The 12,303-nt window shown below is 37.4% G+C and overlaps 1 protein-coding gene across 1 annotated transcript in view; it reads left to right on the forward strand.

The window, feature by feature from the left end:
* EFL1 (elongation factor like GTPase 1) overlaps positions 1–12,303 on the forward strand; it is a 63,397-nt gene that overhangs the window by 29,521 nt on the left and 21,573 nt on the right. The window lies entirely within an intron of this gene.

Raw genomic sequence — 12,303 nt, forward strand, 5'->3', positions numbered from 1 at the left:
TGTCTTGTTCTGCTTTTTTTTTTTTTTTTTTGACACTTTTTTGTCTTGAGAAAAGCTACTGTTTTATAGAAAAGGAGCTGCTCTCTGAATGTTTCTTTAACTTTCATGGCTACACTAATTGCCTTCTGCTCAGAGTAATAGCCCGACTGTAGAAATTAGGCTGGACCTCCCTCAGCTGTTTTTGGAGTGTTAACATGGCTCTGAAATCGACCCTTTTCCCTAAGCTCGCCAGCCCGAATCTTACTGTTAACCTCTTGTTTTCCCTTTCTATTCCACCCTTCTCTCTGTATTTCTATCTGTTATTCTACCTCTGCTTTTGATTTGTATTACCTTAATTATCCCATGTCAATAAAGTAAGATTATATGAGAATACTTTAGTTAACCACAGCCTAAGTAAACGAAAAAGTTCTTCTTTTAACTGGCATTGTTTATGCAAAACCACTAATCTGTGAGGGCAATTTACTTGAATGTGTTCTAAATTCCTGCTGGAGCACTTCCTAATGTGAAGTGTTAGGGGGAGAGGAGCAGGATTCCTGCTTTCCCACCTGGTGTGGTTCCTCTTACTGCGTAGTAGCCCTGGTGCCTGTAATACACAGCACCCTTACAATAAATAAATACCATCTGTGGCTGTGAAATGCCTCCACTTCTACATTTGGACTAGCCACAGAAGCCTTCATTTATTCCTTTGGACGTTTCTGCTTTGCGTGCACTGTCTGTTGTTACCAGAGCTTCTTCAAGGCGTTCAGAAAAAGCAGTGAGGGGTTGCACTGAGGGCATGGGAGTCGGAGCGGGGAAGAGCAGCTTGGAGTACTTTTTGCACATAACCCCACTGAAGGAACGTGATTCACAGAGAATCACAATCCTGTGTAACAAACAGCAAGGTTAAAAAGTCAAGAGACTGTTAACAAAGGCTGTGTTTCAATGACTTATTTTCTAAATATTATCCCAGATCTGGATGTTGTTGGTGTCTCAGATGAAGTTGCAAAGTGTCGGGAGGGTTGTTTGGCCTGTGTCGGGCTGTGAGTCACGGAGCTGGCTTTGTCTGGGCTGTGAGCTGTGGGGGGGACTTAAGGCACAGCTATATTTAGGATTATCAACTGATGTCAAACTGCGGAGCACTGCTAAACAACACTGTTAAAGGGGCAGCGCTGCATAGTTTAGGCTCAAAGTTTAGATTGTTTGTAGTACTTTTTGATTTAGTAAATAATTGGAAAAGCTGATATTTACTAGAAGTATTCTGCAAACCAAGCAGTGTAAGTTTCAACTCCATTTATGTTTACCTAGTAAAAACTATTGTAATTTCATGATCAGTTTGAAAAGAGCAAGTCCAGATAGTACTTCTAGTTTTATGTGCTTCAGAATCTGAATGGGTAAGAACATTATGTATAAAGAATTGTTAAATTCCAGTCAGAGACAAGAAATAATGTTTGAAGGGCTGTTAATATTGAGTTTATGTCTTAAGATGCAGAACACCTGCTCACCTTACTTGATTGTATTTAAAATTTTGTCATTAATGCCTGGAACCAAATTTAGATATCTTTTTGCATCTAATTAAGACTAAAATAAGGGTAGGGTTCTTCTCTAAACTTCCTTGCTCCTTACTACCTAATTCCCTCCAGTGAGGTCTGTTATGTATAGGGGCAAAATTCAAGAGTGATTTTTTAAAATTACAAGTTCCATTTTCCAAGGCTGTTCCTCTGTCATGACTGTCACGGACTGTAACTAATGTTTTTTTTGTGGGGTTTTACATTTGGTAACCTTCCTTTTGTGTGCATGTTTTGGTAGATAATTCACCTAATTTGGTGGAGAGAATTTTATATTGCAATCTTTGCTTCTGGTCCTTGTCTGTGTGAAAACAGTGAGATTGCAGTAGGAAAACAGCAGGGAGTGTAAGGACCCCAGCTGTGATGTGAGTCAAAGTTTTTCCGACAGAATAGAGGTAATTTCTGTCATCCCAATAAATTTGAAGTCGGGAGGTTTTTTCCAAGATTCTTGATGTTGGTTTAAGTGCACTGTTATTGTCTTGAATGTAGCCAGACCTGTGCTGAGACAATGTACTGGTGGGAAAATAGAAAAACTTCACTCTGAGTGTGTAAGTTTTACAGCTGTTTAAGTTAACGTATGGGACATTAGTCAGTCTATCTGTTACTGACATTTTAAGCTTCAATGAAATGCCAGCTTTGATACAAGTCTGTTACAGTGACTAACTGCATTTCTGAAACATAATATTGAACAACTCATGCTCATGCAAAGGCTTAATGTTTTCCAAGTGTCATATGTTAAGATTTGTACAATATTGAAGTATTGGGTCACCAACTGGTGTGAGCTGCATGGCTGTGAACCCGTTACTGTAAATAAAAATGCAACCTGCTGGTAGTTCTTGTTCCATCAGTTATTGCACTTACACAAAGACATTCTTGCCCATTCCCCACTCTTTAGCCTGCTGGAGCTGATGAAAGCACACATGATTGAGAAGCTCTCAAAATGGGATGTAAAATGTCTGGAATCCTGATGGTTATATTTTTCTGAGCTTTTGCACAAAAGATTAATTGTTTTGTGATGTTCAAAAAGAAAGTTCTCTGAGCAGTGTTACTAACAAAGCCTGGATTCCTGTGGACTGATGTCCTTAAAATCCTCAGTTCCCCTCTCTGCTGCAGTAGTGTCCCAGTTGGCCGCTGCGATGCGCGTGCTGGTCTCCAGGCAGCTGCTCCAGGCGGGACATGAAATGATCGTGTTTTGCCTGCCCTGTCTTCAGTGAGATCACCAATTTTGGTCTCCCTTCAGTACGTAGCCAATGATTTTACATAACTTGTGGAAACTTAATTACACCTGAACCCTCTGCTCTCTCTCGCTGGTGAACTTAGTGGAAGTTGACAACATGTTTAAAAGTTGTTGAGGGGAGCCTGTGTGATTACAGGAGTTGTGTTTACTTTGGAAATGGGACTAAAAACATACTCCATTTTTAACAGATTCTTTTGTGTCCACAGTGCCATCAGGAAGTATGACATACTGTGTTGAAAGCCTTGCCTCTCAACCAAAAAGAGTCATTTCAGTGCTCAGGCATTTTCAGCAGAAATGCCTCTCATTTTTAGTAAAAAAGGTTTATCTATCTGGAACTCTTCCAAAGTGTTTAAAGCTGATACAGAGCAGTGACAAATGGCCACATTTTTTTCTGTTCAGAAAAGCAGCTGACTCTTTTTTGTGTGTGTTTTAAGGTTCTGCTTTGTCTTGAAGCAGCAGCCGAGGCACTGCTGTTGCCTGTGGGTGACACTGGATACCTCATCTGTGGGCTGTGCTGCTTAGGCAGCACAGTGTCAGCCTGGCCTCCTTTGGGAGGGCACAGAGGTGGGGCGTGGACACAAATGAACTTTTTTCACAACCTGGAGGTGTTAGCTGCTCCCTCTAGGTAGATGGGAAAAGGTCTCTCAACTAGTTTTTGGAGATTCTGGTTGTTTACCCTGGTGTTACGGTTGGTGTCATTGTGCCATTGGGGTTTCACTAGGATTAATATGTTGAGTTGCCTGGTCTTGGACAAAATTGCATTGATAGTTGAGGGAAGTGCAAATTGGGTGAGGGGGAAAATTGCTTTTTATTAGGTTAGTTTTACTCTGTTTATTTAGTATCCTGAATTGTCTCACCCAGAGTCTGACGAGTGCTGGTGCTGGGGAGCCAGAAGTGGAGACAGGCTTGGTGTTTAGGGGACAGCTGGCTGTGGGTCATCCCAGCTGTACTTGGGATGGAGTTCTCAGACTGCCTTTTGGGGTGGGGTCTCTTTTCCTTTTATCCTTGAATGCAAATGAATTGATCAGTGACTGGTGATATTCCTGTAAAAAAAGAAAAACACAGAGTTTTCCACATGTGGTGATGTTGAAGCTCCAAGCTCCCTCCCTGGTATCTTCTGTCACTGTGAGGCTTGTGCCTGTTTGTAGCAAATGAAGACAGCAGTGTTGGGGATGTTCTCAATGCATCATATGATGTAAATAAAATGGAATCTTATTAGTTGTTTTGTTGGGTTTTGGGTTTCTTCACAACAAGGCATTAAAAATCAAGAGTAGTTCTATTTAATAACATCATTTTAAAATAGAGGAGTGTTTTAAAGCTCAGTTTTATGATGTGGTCCTCTGCAGTAGTCCTAAGAATTCTCATACCTTTGGAATGATCTATGTATTTCTTTCCCATTTTTTTCTTGTCCTAGAGCTAATGGAAGTTAATATGTTGCAATATTTTAGGAAGTCAAAATTATGCAGACTGCAAATTACAGTAATAACTCTCGATGATACATTAACTGAAGTAATCAGAAATTAGGGTGAAAATTACAGTCTTCTTTCCTTTGGGGGGAAAGAGGTTTGGAGGGATAAGGAGGATAAATAGCATTCTTAATTTTTAGGGGTTTTTTACATTTTAAATATACTTGATTTTGGTATGCTTAGTTTACTCAGAGGCAGACTGGCAGTACTACTTAACATGAAGCTGACTTTTAAAATCCATTGTTTAGATATAGTTTTGTGGAAAAATAAGAATTATTTTCAAACTGAGGTCAGTATTAATAGCCCCGTAACAGGTTTTCATGTGGCAGCAACTTTTTTCATTCTTTTTTTTACAGTTTGAGTGCATTTTCTGTTTATTTTTTAATTAGTTTAGCTATTAAACTGGAGCATGTGATAAATAACTCGTTATCAATGACTACCTAGGCTGCTGATATAACAAGTTTATTTAAGACATCCCTGTTCCCTCTAATGCCATCTGTTTTTTACCCATTATATCAAATAGTCCGGATCTGAGACATTTGAAAGGTGCTTTATTTGGTTAGAATCCTTCTGATTAATTTTTTCCCCAAAATATTGTTGCTTGTGTAACTACAAATGGGCTACTTGAAGGTTTCTTTTAGCTTGAAGTGAAATTTTATATTCTTCTTTATCCATCTTGAAAATTACTGTATTTAAAGTAAACATCAATTCTGTATAATGCAGACTGAAGCAGTCCATTATTCATGGTGCTTTGGAAGACTCTAAGCCATATTTCCCAAGGCAACAAAATCAGGCAGCATAAATCACTTACAGACAGATGTGTTGGGGGTGGGGAGGCTGCCTTTAAAAGAGAGCATTAGGCATTGGGTCAGGTCTTGGAAAATTGAATTTTAATTAGTTACTTGCATGTCTTACAAGTTAGCAGGATAAATGGTCAATGGCTCAGGCATTTCCCACAGGATGCTGTACACATTTGGTAGTCAGTGTGCTGCTTCTGCCTGTGCTATCTGGAATATCCTTATAGCTGGTTAGTCTGTATTTGCATTTATCTGATGTATTGCATGATAAAGGCCTTATGTTCTGTCTTTAAGTAATGAAATATAAATCATGTATATTGGGATTCTACAGTTAAACATAAATCAGCACATGGATGGACAAAATTTAATGAGCTTTTGAACTAACTGCCAGTGTCCTTTGTAACTGACACTTCTAGTAGTAGATTCTAAATTCCCCATGTACCTGGGATATGTAATGCAGGATTTGTAGGAATATGTTCATGTAGCTCTTCCAAGGCAAACATGACTAAACTTCCAAGACTTCTACAGATTAAAATTAATTCTTTGCAAGATCAGTGCCTGAAGGCTTAATTAATTTTAACATCTTATAATTGATTCTGGGAAGTAACAGATGTTAGTTATATTTTACAGTCTTCTTAAATCTACTGTTTAAGAAAACAGTATATGCATGAAGTCTGCCCATTTTCAGGAGACATTACTAGAACTCAATAAAGCCTAAAATGGCATTTGCTCTTTGGGTGGTTTGTGGACGGTGCTATAACTAGTCTGATTTGTGAAGAAATCATTTGATATTATTGATCTGTTAGCTGAGATTAGTTATTTTGGTCTGTTACAGGAAGCATTTGATCAAGAAATTGGAAAGGATTAAGTTTTCTATTGTGCTGAAACCCCTAATGGATTTTAGATCTTTGTTCGTTTGCATCTTACTTCTAGTACTCTCATAAAAATAGTCAAATATTGTATGGGGGTTTATGTCTTCCCATTGTCTACTTAGAAATAAATATTGAGCTTTGCTACATGTTCAAGTAGAAAGGCTTTGCCTCCATCTCCTTTCTTTAATGTTAAACAGTTTTCATGCTCAGAGCACAAGTGATTCCATGCTTCCCCTCCCAGCCTCAGGCTGCTGCCTCCCTCTCCTCTGCCTTCTGAACATCCATACCTTTCAATGTAGGTGAAATATTTGAAGAAAATGTTGAAATAAATTGAGAAGAGATTGTTTTGATTAATACTTCTGATATCTGTTCTCTTCATGATCCTATAACACGTGGTCCTCTCTTAATAGATTTCTGGAACCGAGCATGTGTGCACAGCTAATGTTTTGATAATGGTCCTGCAAAAGATTTTTCTACTTTTTTCTAATGTAACTAGCCAGAGAAGTTGGTTTTAAATAACTTTCTCTCCTTTTTAAAGTCCAAATAGTCAATCAAATGTGTCTTTGCTAGGTGACTGCTGGAGATGTGTCTTTTTCTTCTGCTAGCTTGAGGGAAGAAATTTGAATCTTTTGGTATATGTTCCTCTTACAAACTTAGTTATTATATCAAGCCTAAGGTAATGTATTTTACCAAACACTTCAATGTTTTCTTGAGTTTTGTTGATGGATGAGGGTGTTGTTGTTGTTGTTGCTTTTGGGGGGTTTTGGTGTTTTGGTTTTTTAATAGTTTTCTCATTTTACCAGTGGGAACCAGCAGTGGATGGCCAACATGTGTGAACAATGCAGGGAGGCCTCCAGAGCTACACCTGAAACATTTCTCATCCTCACAGAAAGATACATAGAGCCTTCAGGGAGTGTAGTTAAAGCTATATTGACTAGAAGACTTTCTTTTTTCTTAGAGGCTTGCTGGGCAACTTTTTTCCCTGCATAGGATGCTTCATAGGAATTCAGCTGATCTCTTTTCCAGCACAACATGCAATTTCATTTGTTTATTTATAAAAGCACACTTACTATTACTAAATAAAACCCCTCAACAACAAATCAGCATTTCAAAAGACGCGTAGGTTATCAAAGTAAATATGTTGAACAACTATTTCTAAATTCCATGTGTTTGGGACAGCAACCATTCTCAACTGGTGCTCAAGTTCTGGTAGTAATTTTTTTTAAGAATTAAGTAAATTCAGATGTGTCACTGTCAGGTCAAATTAAAATAATCTATTTAAAGTAATTATAAATCTAAAATTTGGTTTGTGTTTCAGAAACCCTTGCAGAGTTTTGTATGGCACTAAATGCTTCCCACATGCAGTAATGGAAGCATTAATTTGACATACAGGCTGAAACTGAAGTGAGCTCCAGTGCCTATGGTCACATTGAAGAGATCTGTCCACATGTTTACTGTTGTTCAGGATTGCTGCTTTCAAGTGATGTCAAGTTGAGCTGGTGTGTGGAAAGGAATTTTAATGTGTGGGCTGGGGCAAAATGTATTGCATATATACTGCTGAGGACAGCTAGTGACCATTTTACAAAACCACAAAAGGTGCTGTTCAGCACCTTTGTCAAGAATGCTTTACAGTTAAAAGGTTAAAGTAATTCTAATTGGAGTAAAGACTTTTTTTTTCCTTTTTTCTTTTTTTTTTTCTTGTGTGGAGCTACAAGTGCATTAATTTCCTAATACGTAAAGGTGGATAGGGGCCTGTTACAGATCTAAGTACGAAATTACTAGGTTTCTGTGCTAAAATGACACTTAAACATAAATGCTGAAAAATTGGAATAATTTTCTCCAGTGTAAGCTCCAAAAATTAGTATCGCATGATAAATGAAATAATTGTGTAACATAAGAAAAACATGATTATTTGAAATACTTTCATCTTCTGTAGTTATTGGTCTAATTAAGCACCTTAAGGAAATCAATATTTCATCTTGACTACAACAGTTTGTAAATCTAGAAGCCAGATTTGGAATGTTAACAGATTTTGGTTTAATTCTGTTTGCTTTCAAGTAAATTTGTATTTTAGAAAGCAAATTTCTGTCTCAGCTTTGATGTCAATTTTGTCACACAGTCTGATTGCAGGTAGATCTCAAGCCATTTACTGTAACATTTTAAAGATGTTACTGTTTAATAGAAAGGATTTTTTTTACAGTTTCCTTGAAATTGTTTGTAATCTCATCTGAACATAGAAATGTTCATAATTAAAATTGTCAGCTCAATCAACACTTAGGGAATGCGTGTTATCATGCAGTCTAAGGGCCTAATGAAATATATGGTGTTTTATCCCAAAGACTCTCAGCAGAAGATAAATGAGGCTGGTTTACTCATGATGTGTGTTTGCAATCCTTCTAGAAACTATAATCTAGTAATGGGACATTTTAGTGGAACGTGCAGTTAGACTGTATCCTTGCTCTCCTTGCAGCTCTGAAAGCAGACAGCTTTGTTCTTTGAACTGCTGGTTTTTCCCTGAAAGAACTCAGTGGGGTGCTCCAGCACTGTTTCATCTTTCACTTCCTGAGGATTCAGTAGTGAAGGACTGAGTTGTTTCTTGTGTCAAAAGCTGCTTATTGCATTCAGTGTCTTACCACAATTGTGCCCCTTGGGGAGAGGGAGTTTTCTTGTAGCGTTATTTGTAATATGGCTGAGTTTACTCCCATCTGATCAGAAAGTTAGGCTCAATTTCCCCTCAACTGCTGTGAACCAAACAGTAAAATTTTATAATAAAATTACATCTGAACACCTTGGTATTGAGAAACTGAATTCATGTTAATCTCCAGTGTACACTCAGGTAGAACTTGTGCTTTTGAAACTGAGGAAGAAGCTGGGGCAAATGGTTCTACAGTCTGTTGGGTACTGGTCATTTTTAGAGATTCATCTCAAGAAAAAATGGGAAAGCAGAAAAAGAAAATGTTCAATTAACTTTTCTGTAAAATGATTGGAACTGAGAGCAGCCGAAACCATGCACATACCTTACAATATTATTTCTTCCATACAAACAATTTCACTTGCCTAGAAACAAGTAAGAATTGCAGGGGAAGTGCACAATTAGAGATGAGGAGGCTCACCAGCACTCTGTGCTAACATGTGGTGTGCATTATGGGAAAAGTTGATGAAATCTCAACTAGAATGTGGTCTGTGTCTTGACTTACATTCCCTTCTCTTCTAGAAATAGTTTCTAATATAGAAAGGTCAAATTCTGCCCTCAGATGTCTCTCTGCAATGCCCATGAGACGAAGGAGAAAATCTGAGGTGATAAACATATAATACAAGTTATTCTTAAGTCCTACTAGCTACTTGTCCCTGTAGTTACAGTCATATAATCTCAGTGATTAGTAAAACCTTTTAAGATTCCTCAAATGTAAAAGGCATACTATTGTAACTGAGTTTAATCCTACCAAAAGCCACTTTATTCCCTCCTTTTTTTTAAATTAGAGACTGAAGGGCTGGAGGCTGATGCTTAAAGTTTATCTGGTTACTGTGAACCAGTGGTAGTCACCCAATAGGTAACAGTGAGCTAATGGTATAATATTTTGTAGTCTTCATCTAGATACTGGGAGAAGGAAAATTATTGGCATAGATTGGAGGAAGAATGATGATTGATATGGAAGGATTTTCCTTGATTTTTTTATTATTTTGATATTATTTGGCAAATATAGTTTGTTCTTCTGTTTGTTTTGGTCGGCCTCTAGCCTGTTTACTTCAAGAATTAACTGGAAACATCTAGAGCCAATCATACTCTTAAGGTGGATTTGTGAATTTGTTTTCTCATATTTTTAAATCACCTTTGAAAGATGTTTCTTTTAATGTCTCTCACAGGGCGTAATAAACGTATTTGTAGTACTGCTCAAAGAAAATTATAGAGGTGTCATTGTGTTTGTACAGTCCCGTTGAAACAACAGGCACATGCTCACTTTGAGATTTCAGATTGTGTAGATTTACAGAAGTCTGCCTCACACCTACATAATTCCCATGAATGATGGAGGAGCTTGCATGGTCTTCACTGATCCGTAGAGAAGTGCATGGAGCATTTAAACCAGGAGGCTTTACATATTGTAAGGTTCTAATCTTTCTAAGGAGGTATCATTGATAAGAAATGATAGATTTCAGTGGAGACAGAGCCTTACTGGGAAGATTAACATCAGCTCTCTGCTGTACTTAGTTTCCTTGCGGTGTTTAGTCCAAAGCCTGACAAGTCTCCATTCCAAAGCAGCCCGGGATACTTAAGTGGTGATATCATCAGTGAGAGAAGATAAAGATCGACTGAACTAATGTGCTGAGGCTAGTAACAATGTGGCAGAAGTTAAAATTTAAACAGCTTTCATTCTTCTTTGTTTGATTTTTCACACTGCAAACTAAATTATTCCCTTATCTGATTGAAAGACTTTAGCATGTTGGTGGTGTCTGCTGCATTTTTTTTCAACTTGAAAGAACGTTAAATGCCTAAATCTTTCTACATCAAGAGAAACTAATTACAGATACCTTGAAGTTGATCTTTTATGTGTTCAGATCTTTATAGCTGAATTGAGCTGGAAAAGCACACTTTAAAGGCAGCAAAATTATTGTGTAAGGTGTAGTGGTTACCAGCAAGACGTAGAAGTGAAAAGTAAATTGAGACTTGTCTTAAAACTCCTACTCCTTTTGAAAATTTCAGTCATGATGTTCTTATCTCTTTCTATCATTTAGCTTCTATCATATGCTAATATCTGGTGATACAGGTAGGTATATACTTGATTTATTATTCTTATCTTCTAGGGCAAGTCAGAGAAGGGACTAAATAAAAGAAGAACTTTTGTAAATCTCATATTTCACCGCCTCTGTCATAATTCTCCCTGAACCATCATTTGGTTTGCTTTTAAAAGCACAAACCACCAACCCTGAAAGTCTTACTTACCATTATCTCACAGGCTTTTTTTAAGGCTTAATTTTTGAGTGATTTTTCTAAGACCTTTCAACTACCATATTGATACATATCTGAGATCTGTGATCTCAAGTAGTATGTGCAAATTTCAGTGGTCTGGACGATAAGTAACTTTAAGATTTATGTTTCATCATAATTAGCGGAATTCTTCCGTTGATGACATGTGGTGCTTTGGAATTAGTTATGTACCTCTTCCTCTGAATTATTCAGAAAACACATTAGCGGTTACTTGGTAATCACATTATGCAAAAAGAGTATCCAAGAATCTTTATAGTTTTTTTCCAACATTTCTTAATAAAAAATTTTAAATTAAATAGATTCAATGTGGCTGGACACAGCTCTCAGCTAGCTCACACACTTCAGCAATTAAAACACTCAGGTTGTAAGCCTAACAGATTTTCATGAAAACTGACAGTATTTTCTTTTTAGTGTATTACTGGTGCCAGACACTTACATTTCATGTATTTTTGACTTCAAATGTGAAACAGAAGAGCAAAAACCTTCAGTTTTTCTTCATGACAGAAAAGTACAGGAACGTGTTAAGAAAAGAGTGAGTCTACTGAAGTAAGATTTGGTAACTTTATTTCTCTGGTTCACATTACACTGTGCAAAGAAGCTGTTCACCTCCCATTCTAAATCATTTTCATTTTACCAGCTGGAGAAGATCAGAATAAAATGGACCCATCCCTTTTCTCAGTCCCTGGTGGTGATGATGATCCAGCATTTGTTTTTCATTCAAACCACATGTTGAATAAGTGAAAAAGAGGAAATACATGCTGGTCATAGGTCAGGTGCAACACAGAGTTTATACAGATTTATTTTCTTTGTAACATCTGCAATCCTGCATTTAAAGCCATTGAATGTTGTTCTGCTTCCAGTTATTTTGAGGCAGGTTTTCTTATATAATGACATTTTGGGTTTTGGATTACCCTGCTGGCCAGGCATCCAGCCTGCAGAGCTGGAGGAACAGGCTGATTCTGCAGCTGAATCTGCAGCAGAACTCAAACTCTTGCATGATCTCATAGGGTGGAAGCTGATCCTCTTTGTTTCTGGCCTCAAATGAAGAAAGCTAAGCCAAAAAAAAAAAAAAAAGGAAAAGTATTAGGGTGATAATGGGGAGCTGGGGTGAAGCACTCCTTGGGCATGCATGTAGGAGAGAATAAGGAGGGAGGAGCACAAATATACTGCAGTCTACAATGTGAATTGAATTTTTAGGGAGATACAGGTTATGAACTGAAAATTTCACTTTTGTCATAGCATTACAAGTTACATGCTCATTTAATTTATACTCCATTAGAACTGCAAAGCTCATTGCTTATGATTGAAGGAGCATCAGGAAAAGTGATTGTATAAATGGATATCAGCTTTATTTGTTGTCTTTATCATTCACATACTTCTAGTTGTGTTTTAATAGCTTTGAC

Source organism: Onychostruthus taczanowskii, unplaced genomic scaffold (genome assembly GCF_017590055.1).
Source record: "Onychostruthus taczanowskii isolate IOZ18803 unplaced genomic scaffold, ASM1759005v1 scaffold6, whole genome shotgun sequence".
Taxonomy (NCBI): Eukaryota; Metazoa; Chordata; class Aves; order Passeriformes; family Passeridae; genus Onychostruthus; species Onychostruthus taczanowskii.